The sequence below is a fragment of the Dendrobates tinctorius genome, unplaced genomic scaffold (genome assembly GCF_039654945.1).
Source record: "Dendrobates tinctorius isolate UK_male_01 unplaced genomic scaffold, ASM3965494v1 ptg000078l, whole genome shotgun sequence".
Lineage (NCBI taxonomy): Eukaryota > Metazoa > Chordata > Amphibia > Anura > Dendrobatidae > Dendrobates > Dendrobates tinctorius.
The window spans coordinates 3,868,159-3,880,226 of record NW_027361746.1 but is presented as its reverse complement, the minus strand read 5'-3'; positions in this window follow the sequence as shown (position 1 = coordinate 3,880,226).

Genomic DNA, 12,068 nt, shown 5'->3' with positions numbered 1-12,068 from the left:
CACAGGAACAAGTGCTGATTGTGCAGACCGCACTTTTTAGCAGCAACTTGCGGTGTTGGAGGCCAGGGTAAATACTAGAGACACTGGAGCCAGAGGCCTAATTGGAGCACGGTTAAAATCAGAAAATCAGTAGTAGTCTACAACCGATATTAAACTTGATGAAATTAGGCCTCAGCCTACACCCTGATTGACCCTGGGCTCCAACATCGCCAGTTGCTGCTCAGAAATGTCTTTGGCACGGGTACTTCCTCCTGCCCATCCTGGTTCCAGCACGCCTGTTGTTTCCGGGGAGTGTCAACGTCACTTTGCCACCAAAACGTTGTCCTGTCATGTTGCGGTCGGGTTAGCCGAGTCTATGGTGCCTGCAGTTTAGGTGCTTCCTATGTGGGCTGCGGGTTCTGGTAATAAAGGCTGGTTCCGTAGTGCCAATAGGACAAGCACCCCCTGTAGGACTGTGGGTTTGGGTAACTGCGGCTGGCTCGCGGCCTTGCAACTTTGTTTTTCATGGGTACCTTCTGCTACCCATCTGGGTTTCAGCACCGTCAGCTGGTTCTCGGAAGTGCCTTTGGCTGAGGTGCCTCCTTCTCGGTATCTGAGTTCCAGCAACGTCTGCTGGTCCTTGGTAGTGCTCTCTAGCACAGGTACCTCCTGCTTAGTAACCGTGTTTCGGCACCGTCAGCTGGTCCACGGTTGTGCCATTGGCTCTTGTTCCTTCTGCTGCCCCTCCAGGTTCCAGCACCGTCAGCTGGTCCTCGCTAGTTCCATTTGCTCTTGTTCCTTCTGCTACCCATCCGGGTTCCAGTATCCGGTACTGTCAGCTGGTTCTCGGCAGTTCCTCAGCCTTCTTGTACCTTCTGCTACTTTTTCAAGTTCAAGCTTGTGGAAATGGCTTTTGGTTCTCACTCTGGATCTCCCTGACGACGACCCTGAAGATGACGACCCTGAAGACCACTCCGATGAAGACCAAAAAGATGACCCTGAAGAAGATGACCAAGGGGACAAAGAACATGAAGACAACCACCAAGACGCAGAACAACAAGAGACAGAAGACCAAGAAGCAGAAGAACAAAAATCAGAAGAACCAAAAGCAGAAGAACATTAAGCATATGACTAAAAATCAGAGCAAAAGATATTATCTAAATTATAAGCAGAAGAAGACTAAGCAGTGTATGGGGTGGGTCCGTTCCTCCTTGTGGTGCCCCTGGAAAATGCCTGCTGCTGCAGGCCAAACTGAATACTGACAAATCCTGTTGTAAATCTTTTGTGACAGGCAGAACGGAAGGTGTAATCTTCAAACTTTTATAGATAACAACTACAGGAATGCCTGTCACAAATAAGAATATGATGAAGAAGAATAGGAAGAAGATGAAGAAGTAGAATATGAAGAAGAATAATCGTTGAATAAGAAGAATATGAAGAATGTAAAAAAAAAGAATAATAGGAAGAAGGTGAAGAAGAAGAAGATGAATAAGGTGAAGAAGAAGTTGATGAAAAAGATGCTGCTGCTGAGGATGATGAAGGAGAAAGTGTAGGAAAAGTAAAAAAGAAGGTGAAGAGCATGGAAGTAGTGAAACATACATATCTGACAAAATATAAAAAAGGTTAACATAGTCAATATCTTTGTAACTCCGAACGTCTTAAAAAAAAAAAATAATTCCTGCTATTCCTTTTGATTGGGCTAAAGCTCTATGCCTTTAATGTCTCCTCCACCTCCCCCAATACATTCTACATTATTCTTAGTTGTTTTTCTTCATGTAGAATTAGCCTACAAGGAAAGAAAGGGTTTTTTTTAATTCCGATATTTCTGTCCCATTGACTTGAATGAGGCTTCCGGTATCGGAATCGGCGATACCCAATACTTTTTGGGTATCGGTCCTATCCAATCCGATCCGATATTTCACGATATCGGATGGTATCGCTCAACACTAGTCATGACACTTGATTAGGTCTTTGCATAGACTTTTGTGCAGTTTTTGCTTATTAGTATTAGGTCGTGTTAAAATGTACTTTATGTCACGTCCTTTGATGCTCCCTTATTTATCACTGTTACAGCAGGGATAACATGATCTAAGGTGAAATTGTAAAGGAAACTGCCAAGACTGTTAAGAGTTAACGATTTTTCGCTTGATTGTTTAATAATTAACTTATCCTCTAAGTCTGGAAATCATATTCTAATCAGATCCAGATAGTATTCTGCTGCTTGTGTTGTGCTGTGTACTCTGCATTCTAATTCCTTCCAGGATACAAGAATACCTGACAGGATCCTACAATTCCTGCCGACGGCTTGGAATGAGCCACGTTTGTCTTATCACTGTGTAAATACTGGAAAACAAGTCGGACAGAGATAGTAATTCTGCATTTACGAATCCGGCGGTGGTCGGAAATAGCAAAACAATCTAATTCTTTATGACGCTTTTGGCCAATGGCTGTAGGGGTATAGAAATATTACTTTTAATGGTTTGTGTCCTATGTGTAGAAACAAAATAGTTGTAACTGAAAATAATACATATAGCAAAAATAATCCATATAATAAAAGAGTAACATTTACATGTACTTAATCTTTCTCGTCAGTAAGCATGGTGTTTTACATGTTAGTGCCGCAGTTTGTGCTCCAGAGCTTTATTTTGTACTGCAGATGCATATATACAAACATTCTAGTATTTGAAGAACACTGCCCCTAAAGAAGAAATGGTGGAAAAAAATAACCTATACCATCTTTTTAATCCCCCACTGATCCGTACTAGTCTGTGCTAAATTCTGGCAGCGATAACGTGCCATCCATCTGTTCCCGACTTCTGCAACCAATCACTGGCCTTAGTGGTGATGCTGATATGTACAGTGCGGAAAAAAAAGTATTTAGTCAGCCACCAATTGTTCAAGTTCTCCCACTTAAAAAAGACGAGAGAGGCCTGTAATTGACATCATAGGTAGACCACAACTATGAGAGTCAAAATGAGAAAACAAATCCAGAAAATCAACTTGTCTGATTTCGCAAGATTTATTTTGCAAATTATGGTGGAAAAAAAGTATTTGGTCACCTAAAAACATGCAAGATTTCTGGCTCTCACAGACCTGTAACTTCCTCTTTAACCCCTTTCCTACATTAGACGTACTATTCCGTCCATGTGACCTGGGACCTAAGTCCCATGGACGGAATAGTACATCATGCCCTTTAATGCGACGTCACGACTCAAGTCGCGGTGATCACATTAAAATGCTGACGCCATCTTACCTCAGGATACATGGCCTCGGCATCCCAGGTTGTCTCCGCCCTGGCCGCCCCTCTGTGAGCTGTGATTGTCTGTACAATTCAGAACAGCCAATCACAGCGCTTCTCATTGTTTCAGCCAATCAGATTGGCTGAATCAATGAGGTCCTAGGCTAGGATCAAGTACCGATGTACTCGATCCTAGGACCGGTGCCTGGCAATGTCAAGCACTGGAGAAAAGCCCCAGATTGGCGCGATCGCCGATCTAATCGATTGCGCCAATCGCAGCGCACAGCGGCGGAATATCGCCGCTGTGCCCTGCCGGTACCGGCCCGGATCGGTGCTGTAATAGCACCGATCCTAGGCCAGAGCCTAGGACAGGCCCAGCAGGGCCTGCAGGAAGTGGTTGGCGTGATCGATTAGATCGGCGATCGCGTCAACCACAGGGTACTGCTGCGGTCACTCTGTGCCCCCTCTGTGCCCTCCTGGTGACCTGGCCATGACCTGCCTAGGAATCAGAGCTGTGAGCTCCAATCCTAGGCAGTTGCCATGGTCACCAGGCAGAGCAGGGATTGGTGGGATCGATGTAATCATTCGATCCCACCAATGACAGGTCACAGCAGCGATGTGACCACTCTGTGACCTGTCCCTGACCTGCTTCTGACCTGTCTGATATCTCTGCTAAGGATTCCTGCAGAGAGATCAGATGCAAGAGGTCCTGTGCTGGGTATTGTGGTACCACTGCTTGTAGCATCATAATCCCTGCAGAAGAAAGAAGAAAGAGAGAAGAAAGAACACTACAACTGTAAGAGTTAATTAATCCCTGATCCCCTGCCCAATCTATCTTCACCCCCCATCTATCTTCATCCCTCCACCCACCCTTTTACCCCTTCACCCCCCTTTTACCCCCCTCCACCCCCCCTTTTGCGCCACCTCTGTGCGCAGCCGCCGAGCGTTGATCGGTGACACAGTTCACCGATCAACACTCATGCTCGCTTTTTTCACTCAGCCCCCTTTGCACCACCTCTTCCTCCACATCCCGCAGCCTAAAAACTTTGATAAGTGATGCGCATCACTTATCAGAGCTTGTGCCTGCCTTTTTTCATTTTTTTCACCTCTTTTTCTACCACCTAACTACAATCCTAGCTGTTGATCCCTGCCCAATCTCTCTTTATCCACCCCAATCCCCCCTTCCCCCTCTGTTTACCCCTCTCTATCCCCCCCTTTTACGCCACCTCCGTTCGCAGCCGCCGAGCCTTGATTGGTGACGCAGTTCACCAATCAACACTCGTGCTTGCTTTTTTTTCACTCAGCCCCCTTTGCGCCAGCTCCTCCTACACATCCCACAGCCGCAAAACTTTGATAAGTGACGCACATCACTTATCAGAGCTTGTGCTGCCGTTTTTCATTTTTTTCACCCCTTTTTGTGCCACCTAACTACAACCCTAACTCTTGATCCCTGCCCGATCTCTATTCATCCACCTCAATCCCCCCAGACCCCTCTTTTTACCCCCCTTTGCGCCGTTTCCGTGTGCACATTTAGCAGCCGCCGAATTTTGATAAATGACGCAATTCACTTATCAAAGCTCGTGCCGGCGGTTTTCCATTTTTCTTTTTCACCTCCCCCCCTTTGAGCCACCCCTGTGCACACATCCAGCAGCCACTAAATTTTGATAAGTGACACCGTTCCCTTATCATATCTAGGGCCTGCTGTGCTAGACTTTTTTTCACAGGTACAGTTGTGGTCAAAAGTATTGACACCCCTGCAATTCAGTCAGATAATTCTCAGTTTCTTACTGAAAATGATTGCAAACACAAATTCTTTGGTGTTATTATCTTCATTTAATTTGTCTTAAATAAAAAAACACAAAAAGAATTGTCCTAAAGCCAAATTGGATATAATTCCACACCAAACATAAAAAAGAGGGTGGACAAAAGTATTGGCACTGTTCGAAAAATCATGTGATGCTTCTCTAATTTGTGTAAATAACAGCACCTGTAACTTACCTGTGGCACCTAACAGGTGTTGGCAATAACTAAATCACACTTGCAGCCAGTTGACATGGATTAAAGTTGACTCAACCTCTGTCCTGTGTCCTTGTGTGTACCACATTGAGCATGGAGAAAAGAAAGAAGACCAAAGAACTGTCTGAGGACTTGAGAAACCAAATTGTGAGGAAGCATGAGCAATCTCAAGGCTACAAGTCCATCTCCAAAGACCTGAATGTTCCTGTGTCTACCGTGCGCAGTGTCATCAAGAAGTTTGAAGCCCATGGCACTGTGGCTAACCTCCCTAGATGTGGACGGAAAAGAAAAATTGACAAGAGATTTCAACGCAAGATTGTGCGGATGTTGGATAAAGAACCTCGACTAACATCCAAACAAGTTCAAGCTGCCCTGCAGTCCGAGGGTACAACAGTGTCAACCCGTACTATCCGTCTGCGTCTGAATGAAATGGGACTATATGGTAGGAGACCCAGGAAGACCCCACTTCTTACCCCAAGACATAAAAAAGCCAGGCTAGAGTTTGCCAAAACTTACCTGAAAAAGCCTAAAACGTTTTGGAAGAATGTTCTCTGGTCAGATGAGACAAAGGTAGAGCTTTTTGGGCAAAGGCATCAACATAGAGTTTACAGGAGAAAAAAGAGGCATTCAAGGAAAAGAACACGCTCCCTACAGTCAAACATGGCGGAGGTTCCCTGATGTTTTGGGGTTGCTTTGCTGCCTCTGGCACTGGACTGCTTGACCGTATGCATGGCATTATGAAGTCTGAAGACTACCAGCAAATTTTGCAGCATAATGTAGGGCCCAGTGTGAGAAAGCTGGGTCTCCCTCAGAGGTCATGGGTCTTCCAGCAGGACAATGACCCAAAACACACTTCAAAAAGCACTAGAAAATGGTTTGAGAGAAAGCACTGGAGACTTCTAAGGTGGCCAGCAATGAGTCCAGACCTGAATCACATAGAACACCTGTGGAGAGATCTAAAAATGGCAGTTTGGAGAATTCAGCCTTCAAATATCAGGGACCTTGAGCAGTTTGCCAAAGAAGAATGGTCTAAAATTCAAGCAGAGCATTGTAAGAAACTCATTGATGGTTACCGGAAGCGGTTGGTCGCAATTATTTTGGCTAAAGGTTGTGCAACCAAGTATTAGCCTGGGGGTGCCAATACTTTTGTCTGGCCCATTTTTGGAGTTTTGTGTGAAATGATCAATGTTTTGCTTTTTGCTTCTCTTTTGTGTTTTTTCATTTAAGACAAATTAAATTAAGATAATAATACCAAAGAATTTGTGTTTGCAATCATTTTCAGGAAGAAACTGAGTATTATCTGACAGAATTGCAGGGGTGTCAATATTTCTGGCCACAACTGTATTGTGCTCCCCATTTCCTTTTAGCTTTTTCTTACAGGATAGTGTGCACCAATCACTAGCTCCCCACACACACATACACAGTTACAAATAAAGTACACCCAAGCACCATATTTACACAAAAAAATGTCCCGCCCATCACGTTCCTCCCAACAGCGCTATTCAATGGAGGAGGCATATTCTTACCTTGCCTCCGACACTGATAGCGAGGATGAGGATCCCACTTTTCTTTATTTTTTGGATTATTCATCCTCTTCTTCTTCCTCTTCCCCTTCCTCATCTTCCTCCTCGGGTCCTGCGGAACCGCCACGCAGACGCTCCAGGACAGAAGATGAGGCAATGCCCACCATGCCTGCAGCTGATTCAGCAGACCCTGTGTGGACCTCGCCCCCCGAAAATTACGAGCCACTGATTCCTGATTTTGTGTCAGAATTAGGAATCAAGTTTGACACCACCTGCCTCACCGAAATTGACTTTTTCAAAGTCTTTTTCTCTGAGGATTTTGTTAACCTCATGGTGGAGCAAACTAATTTGTACGCTCAGCAATTTTTGTAACAAAACCCGCGTTCATCCTATTCTAACTGGTCTCCTGTGGATGCAGTTGAAATGACGCCGTTTTGGGGCCTGGTCCTACACATGGGTATCCTGAAAAAACTTGAAATTCGGCAATATTGGAGTGTTGATATTTTATACAACACTCCATTGTTCCAAATGGTAATGGTCCGGACGCGTTTTCAGGCCATCCACAAGTTTCTGCATTATAACGATAATTCACAGTGTCCCGCTCGTGATGACCCCAACTTTGACCGTCTGTTCAAAAGTTTGGCCTGTCATCGAACACTTCAACAAAAAGTTTGCTGAAGTGTACGTGCCCCAAAGGGACAGCTGCGTGGATGAGTCCTTGGTTCATTTTAAGGGCAGGCTCGGATTCCGTCAATACCTGCCCAGTAAGAGGGCCAGGTACAGAATCAAACTCTATAAGCTGTGTGAGAGTACCTCAGGGTACACCCACAGGTTTAGAGTGTACAAAGGAAAGGACACCAGGATTGAACCCCCCTGAGTGTCCTGTCCCGGGAGGGAGTGAGAAAATTGTGTGGGATTTGGAGCACCCACTGCTGGATAAAGGTTATCACCTCTACACTGATAACTTTTATACCAGCGTCCCACTCTAGAAATCCCTCTCTGAGCGAGGTACCGCAGCTTGGGGTACTGTCCGCAAAAATCAGAGAGGCCTCCCGAAGATGCTACTTGGGCAGATGCTCCGAAAAGCTGAGAGCAGGGCCCATTGTAGCGACCACTTGCTGGTGGTCCAGTACAAGGACAAGAAGGATGTCTTTCTCTTGACCACCATACACGGTGATGGCAGCGCCCTCAGCACTGTACGGGGTATCTCTGCACAGGTCAGCAAACCTGAATGAGTGCTGGGGTACAATAAAACATTACAATGCTTTGAGAAAGGCCAAGGTGTAGTACAAAAAGCTGGCCATGCACATCCTACAATTGGCAATGCTCAACGCATTCCTGCTGTCACAATGTGCATGCCACACCGATACGTCGTACCTTGAGTTCCAGGAGGTAGTGGTTAAGGCCCTGATGTTTGGCACTCTGGAAGGAGTGGCCCCAGAACTTCCGGAACTGAAGGTGCTCGTATTGTACCAGGTCAGCATTTCCCGGGGGAGGTCCCGCAAACTGCAAAAAGAGGTAAATCGCAAAAAAGGTGCCGAGTGTGTTACAACAACTGACTACACAAGGACACCATTTATCAATGCGACACCTGCCCCGAAAAACCTGGCCTGTGTATGAAGAATTGCTTCAAATTGTACCACACCTCAATGCACTACTAAATTACTTTACCGGAAACATTAAATTAGTTGGGGCACATCTAGATAAGTTCCTTGGGGGTCTAGTTTCCAAAACAATGTCACTTGTGGCTTTTTTTTTACTGTTTAGGCACATCAAGGGCTCTGCAAATGGAAAATGACGCCCGCAGACCATTCCATCTAAGTCTGCATTCCAAAACGTCACTCCCTTCCGATTCCCGATGTGTGCCTAAACAGTTTTTTCCCACATATGGGGACCAGCGTACTCAGGACAAATTGGACAACAACTTTTGGGGTCCAATTTCTCTTGTTACCCTTGGGAAAATTAAAAATTGGGGACTAAACGATCATTTTTGTGGGCACAAAATAGGATTTTTTATTTTCACGCCTGGGCAGTATAAACTTTAGTGAAACACTTGGGGTTTCAAAGTTCTCACCACATATCTAGATAAGTTCCTTAGGGGGTCTAATTTCCAAAATGGGGTCACTTGTGGGGGGTTTCTACTGTTTAACCACATCAGGGGCTCTGCAAACGGAACATGACGCCCGCAGACCATTCCATCAAAGTCTGCATTCCAAAGCGTCACTTCTTCCCTTGTGAGCCCCGACGTGTGCCCAAAGAGTAGTTTTCTCCCACATATGGGGTACCAGCGTACTCAGGACAAATTGGACAACAACTTTTGGGGTCCAATTTCTCCTTTTACTCTTGGGAAAATTAAAAATTGGGACTAAATGATCATTTTTGTGGGCACAAAATAGGATTTTTTATTTTCACGCCTGGGTAGTATAAACTTTAATGAAACACTTGGGGTTTCAAAGTTCTCATCACATATCTAGATAAGTTCCTTAGGGGGTATAGTTTCCAAAATGGGGTCACTTGTGGGGGGTTTCTACTGTTTAACCACATCAGGGACTCTGCAAACGGAACATGACGCCCGCAGACCATTCCATCAAAGTCTGCAATCCAAAGCATCACTTCTTCCCTTCTGAGCCCCGACGTGTGCTCAAACAGTAGTTTTCTCCCACATATGGGGTACCAGTGTACTCTGGACAAATTGGACAACAACTTTTGGGGTTCAATTTCTCCTGTTACTCTTGGGAAGATTAAAAATTGGGGACTAAACGATCATTTTTGTGGGCACAAAATAGGATTTTTTATTTTCATGCCTGGGCAGTAGAGTTGAGCGACTTTTGGTTTTTTAGGGTCGCGTTTCGTTTCGTGAAACCCGACTTTTCCAAAAGTCGGGTCGAGCAAGATCGTCCGATTATAGGGAAAAGTCGGGGTCGTCCCGAAACACGAAACCCAATGTAAGTCAATGGGGAATAAAAGTCGGCAGTGAGAGGAGGACAGGAAACACACCTACAGTGCCCATTTGAATGCCAAAAGCATCAATTCTTCTTACTTAAGCTTGTCAACCTTAATTAACTTCATAATACAAGTTACGCACTGAAAATGGGGGTTATTTGGCTAAAGTTGTGGGGGGGAGGGCTGGCTGCAGGTTTTCATGTGCCCTGGGCGAAAGAGCGCCCCTTTAACACATACCACAACTCATCATGCTCCGATACGGCAGAGAAATAGCGGTATAGTACAATGAAAAATACCTCACTTTTTACATCTCATGATGAGGCCCATCTATTTCTCCATACAGAATTATTGGTCCCATATAATGTTTTAAACAGTATATGATGAGCTCCACATAATGCTACAGTATATGTTGGTCCCCATGGATGAAGCTCCATTGTCTTATGGGCCCAAATAATGCTCCAAACATAATGGGCCCCATTTCTAATGCTCTAGTGTATAATGGGCCCTGTAAATGCTGCTCCAGTGTCTGATGTCCACCTTTGGAATGTTCCAGTGTATGGTGTGCCCCATCTATCATTCTCCAGAGTATAGTGCTCCCCAAAAATTGCTGTCCCAACATTGAAAACAATCAAATAAGTCTCCTCGCTAGGGAATCCCTGTACTAGTCTAGACTCCTCGTCGTCCCCATCTTCCATCTCACTGCACAGTATTTCAACTTTGCAAGTGCTGTGATCCTGGGCAAGCAGGGGGGGCCCACTCGTTGGCGACGGCACTGGCACAGGGCCCCTGATAGTACGGTGGTGTGTCTGATGGCGGGTGGGCCGAACCTGCACTTTCATATGCAGCTTCCTCTTTGTCACCGTGTAAGATGGAACTGTATATGGGAAGGGTAACCTGAGTTTCATCAGGGTCAGATTCAGGCCGGGTAGCGTGCGAGGGGAATGTAGTGGTCTGGGTCAATGTACCAGCAGATTCATCGAGCAGTGGCTGGGCATCAGTGCACTTGTGTCGCCCCCAGGAGTACGGTGGCCACAGTGGCATTACCTTCTTCCTAGGGAGTGTGATGTCATGCTTGGGAGCAACGAAGGATCTCTCTAGCAGGTTAACTGATTGGGCGGCGTTATTCCCACGAGTCATGACCCTCCAAACAGCGTTCATGAAGGCAAAGTGTTTGTTTTACGTGGGCAGTATGGTTGCAAAGCTGAACCTTAAAGGAATGTCCAGAAGGGCACCACCAGGAGTGGAGCCTACGGTTAAATTCGACTCCACCTGGGAAACCTCAACCATGCCAGCTACAGAACAGATGCACACATTGCAAGCTTAATTCCGTTAACGATCGAGACTCCGTCATGCCCCGCGGTCCGAGTCCGGCTTACTAGAGGGACACGTGAGGCTCTGGCACATGAGATTGGCCAATAACTGGTGTGTCATGCCCTTACATGTCCGTGGCTGCATGTGCGCTACACTGAAAAGGCCAGCGTTTGTCGCTTACAGGTGCAGATAACCCGCTGAACAACGTTAGTGATGGGGATCACTGATTACAATTATTACCCGCGAACAATGATTTCCCAGTAAGTGCAGGTCAACCGCAGTTCCGGAATTAGACCTAACCGTCATTCCTGAACAAATGAAAAACTTACGTGTGCAAACCACAGGTGCTGTAGCTTGCTTAACAGCTCGCCAGCCGTTCTAACGCCCAGTATGGATTACACGTGATTGCACAAAGGTGAGAAAGGGTACCGTATCCCCGGATAACATGTATGGATAGCGTACACATACAAAATATATGTCTCAGGAGGCAGGCTCAGACGGTGTTAGGCCCAGTATGGATTGCACGTGATTGCACAAAGGTTAGAAAGGGTACCGTATCCCCGGATAACATGTATGGATAGCGAACACATTCAAAATATATGTCTCAGGAGGCAGGCTCAGACGGTGTTAGGCCCAGTATGGATTGCACGTGATTGCACAAAGGTTAGAAAGGGTACCGTATCCCCAGATAACATGTATGGATAGCGTACACATTCAAAATATATGTCTATACATCAGGAGGCAGGCTCAGACGGTGTTAGGCCCAGTATGGATTGCACGTGATTGCACAAAGGTTAGAAAGGGTACCGTTTCCCCGGATAACATGTATGGATAGCGTACACATTCAAAATATGTCTCAGGAGGCAGGCTCAGACGGTGTTAGGCCCAGTATGGATTGTACGTGATTGCACAAAGGTTAGAAAGGGTACCGTTTCCCCGGATAACATGTATGGATAGCGTACACATTCAAAATATATGTCTCAGGAGGCAGGCTCAGACAGTGTTAGGCCCAGTATGGATTGAACGTGATTGCACAAAGGTTAGAAAGGGTACCGTAT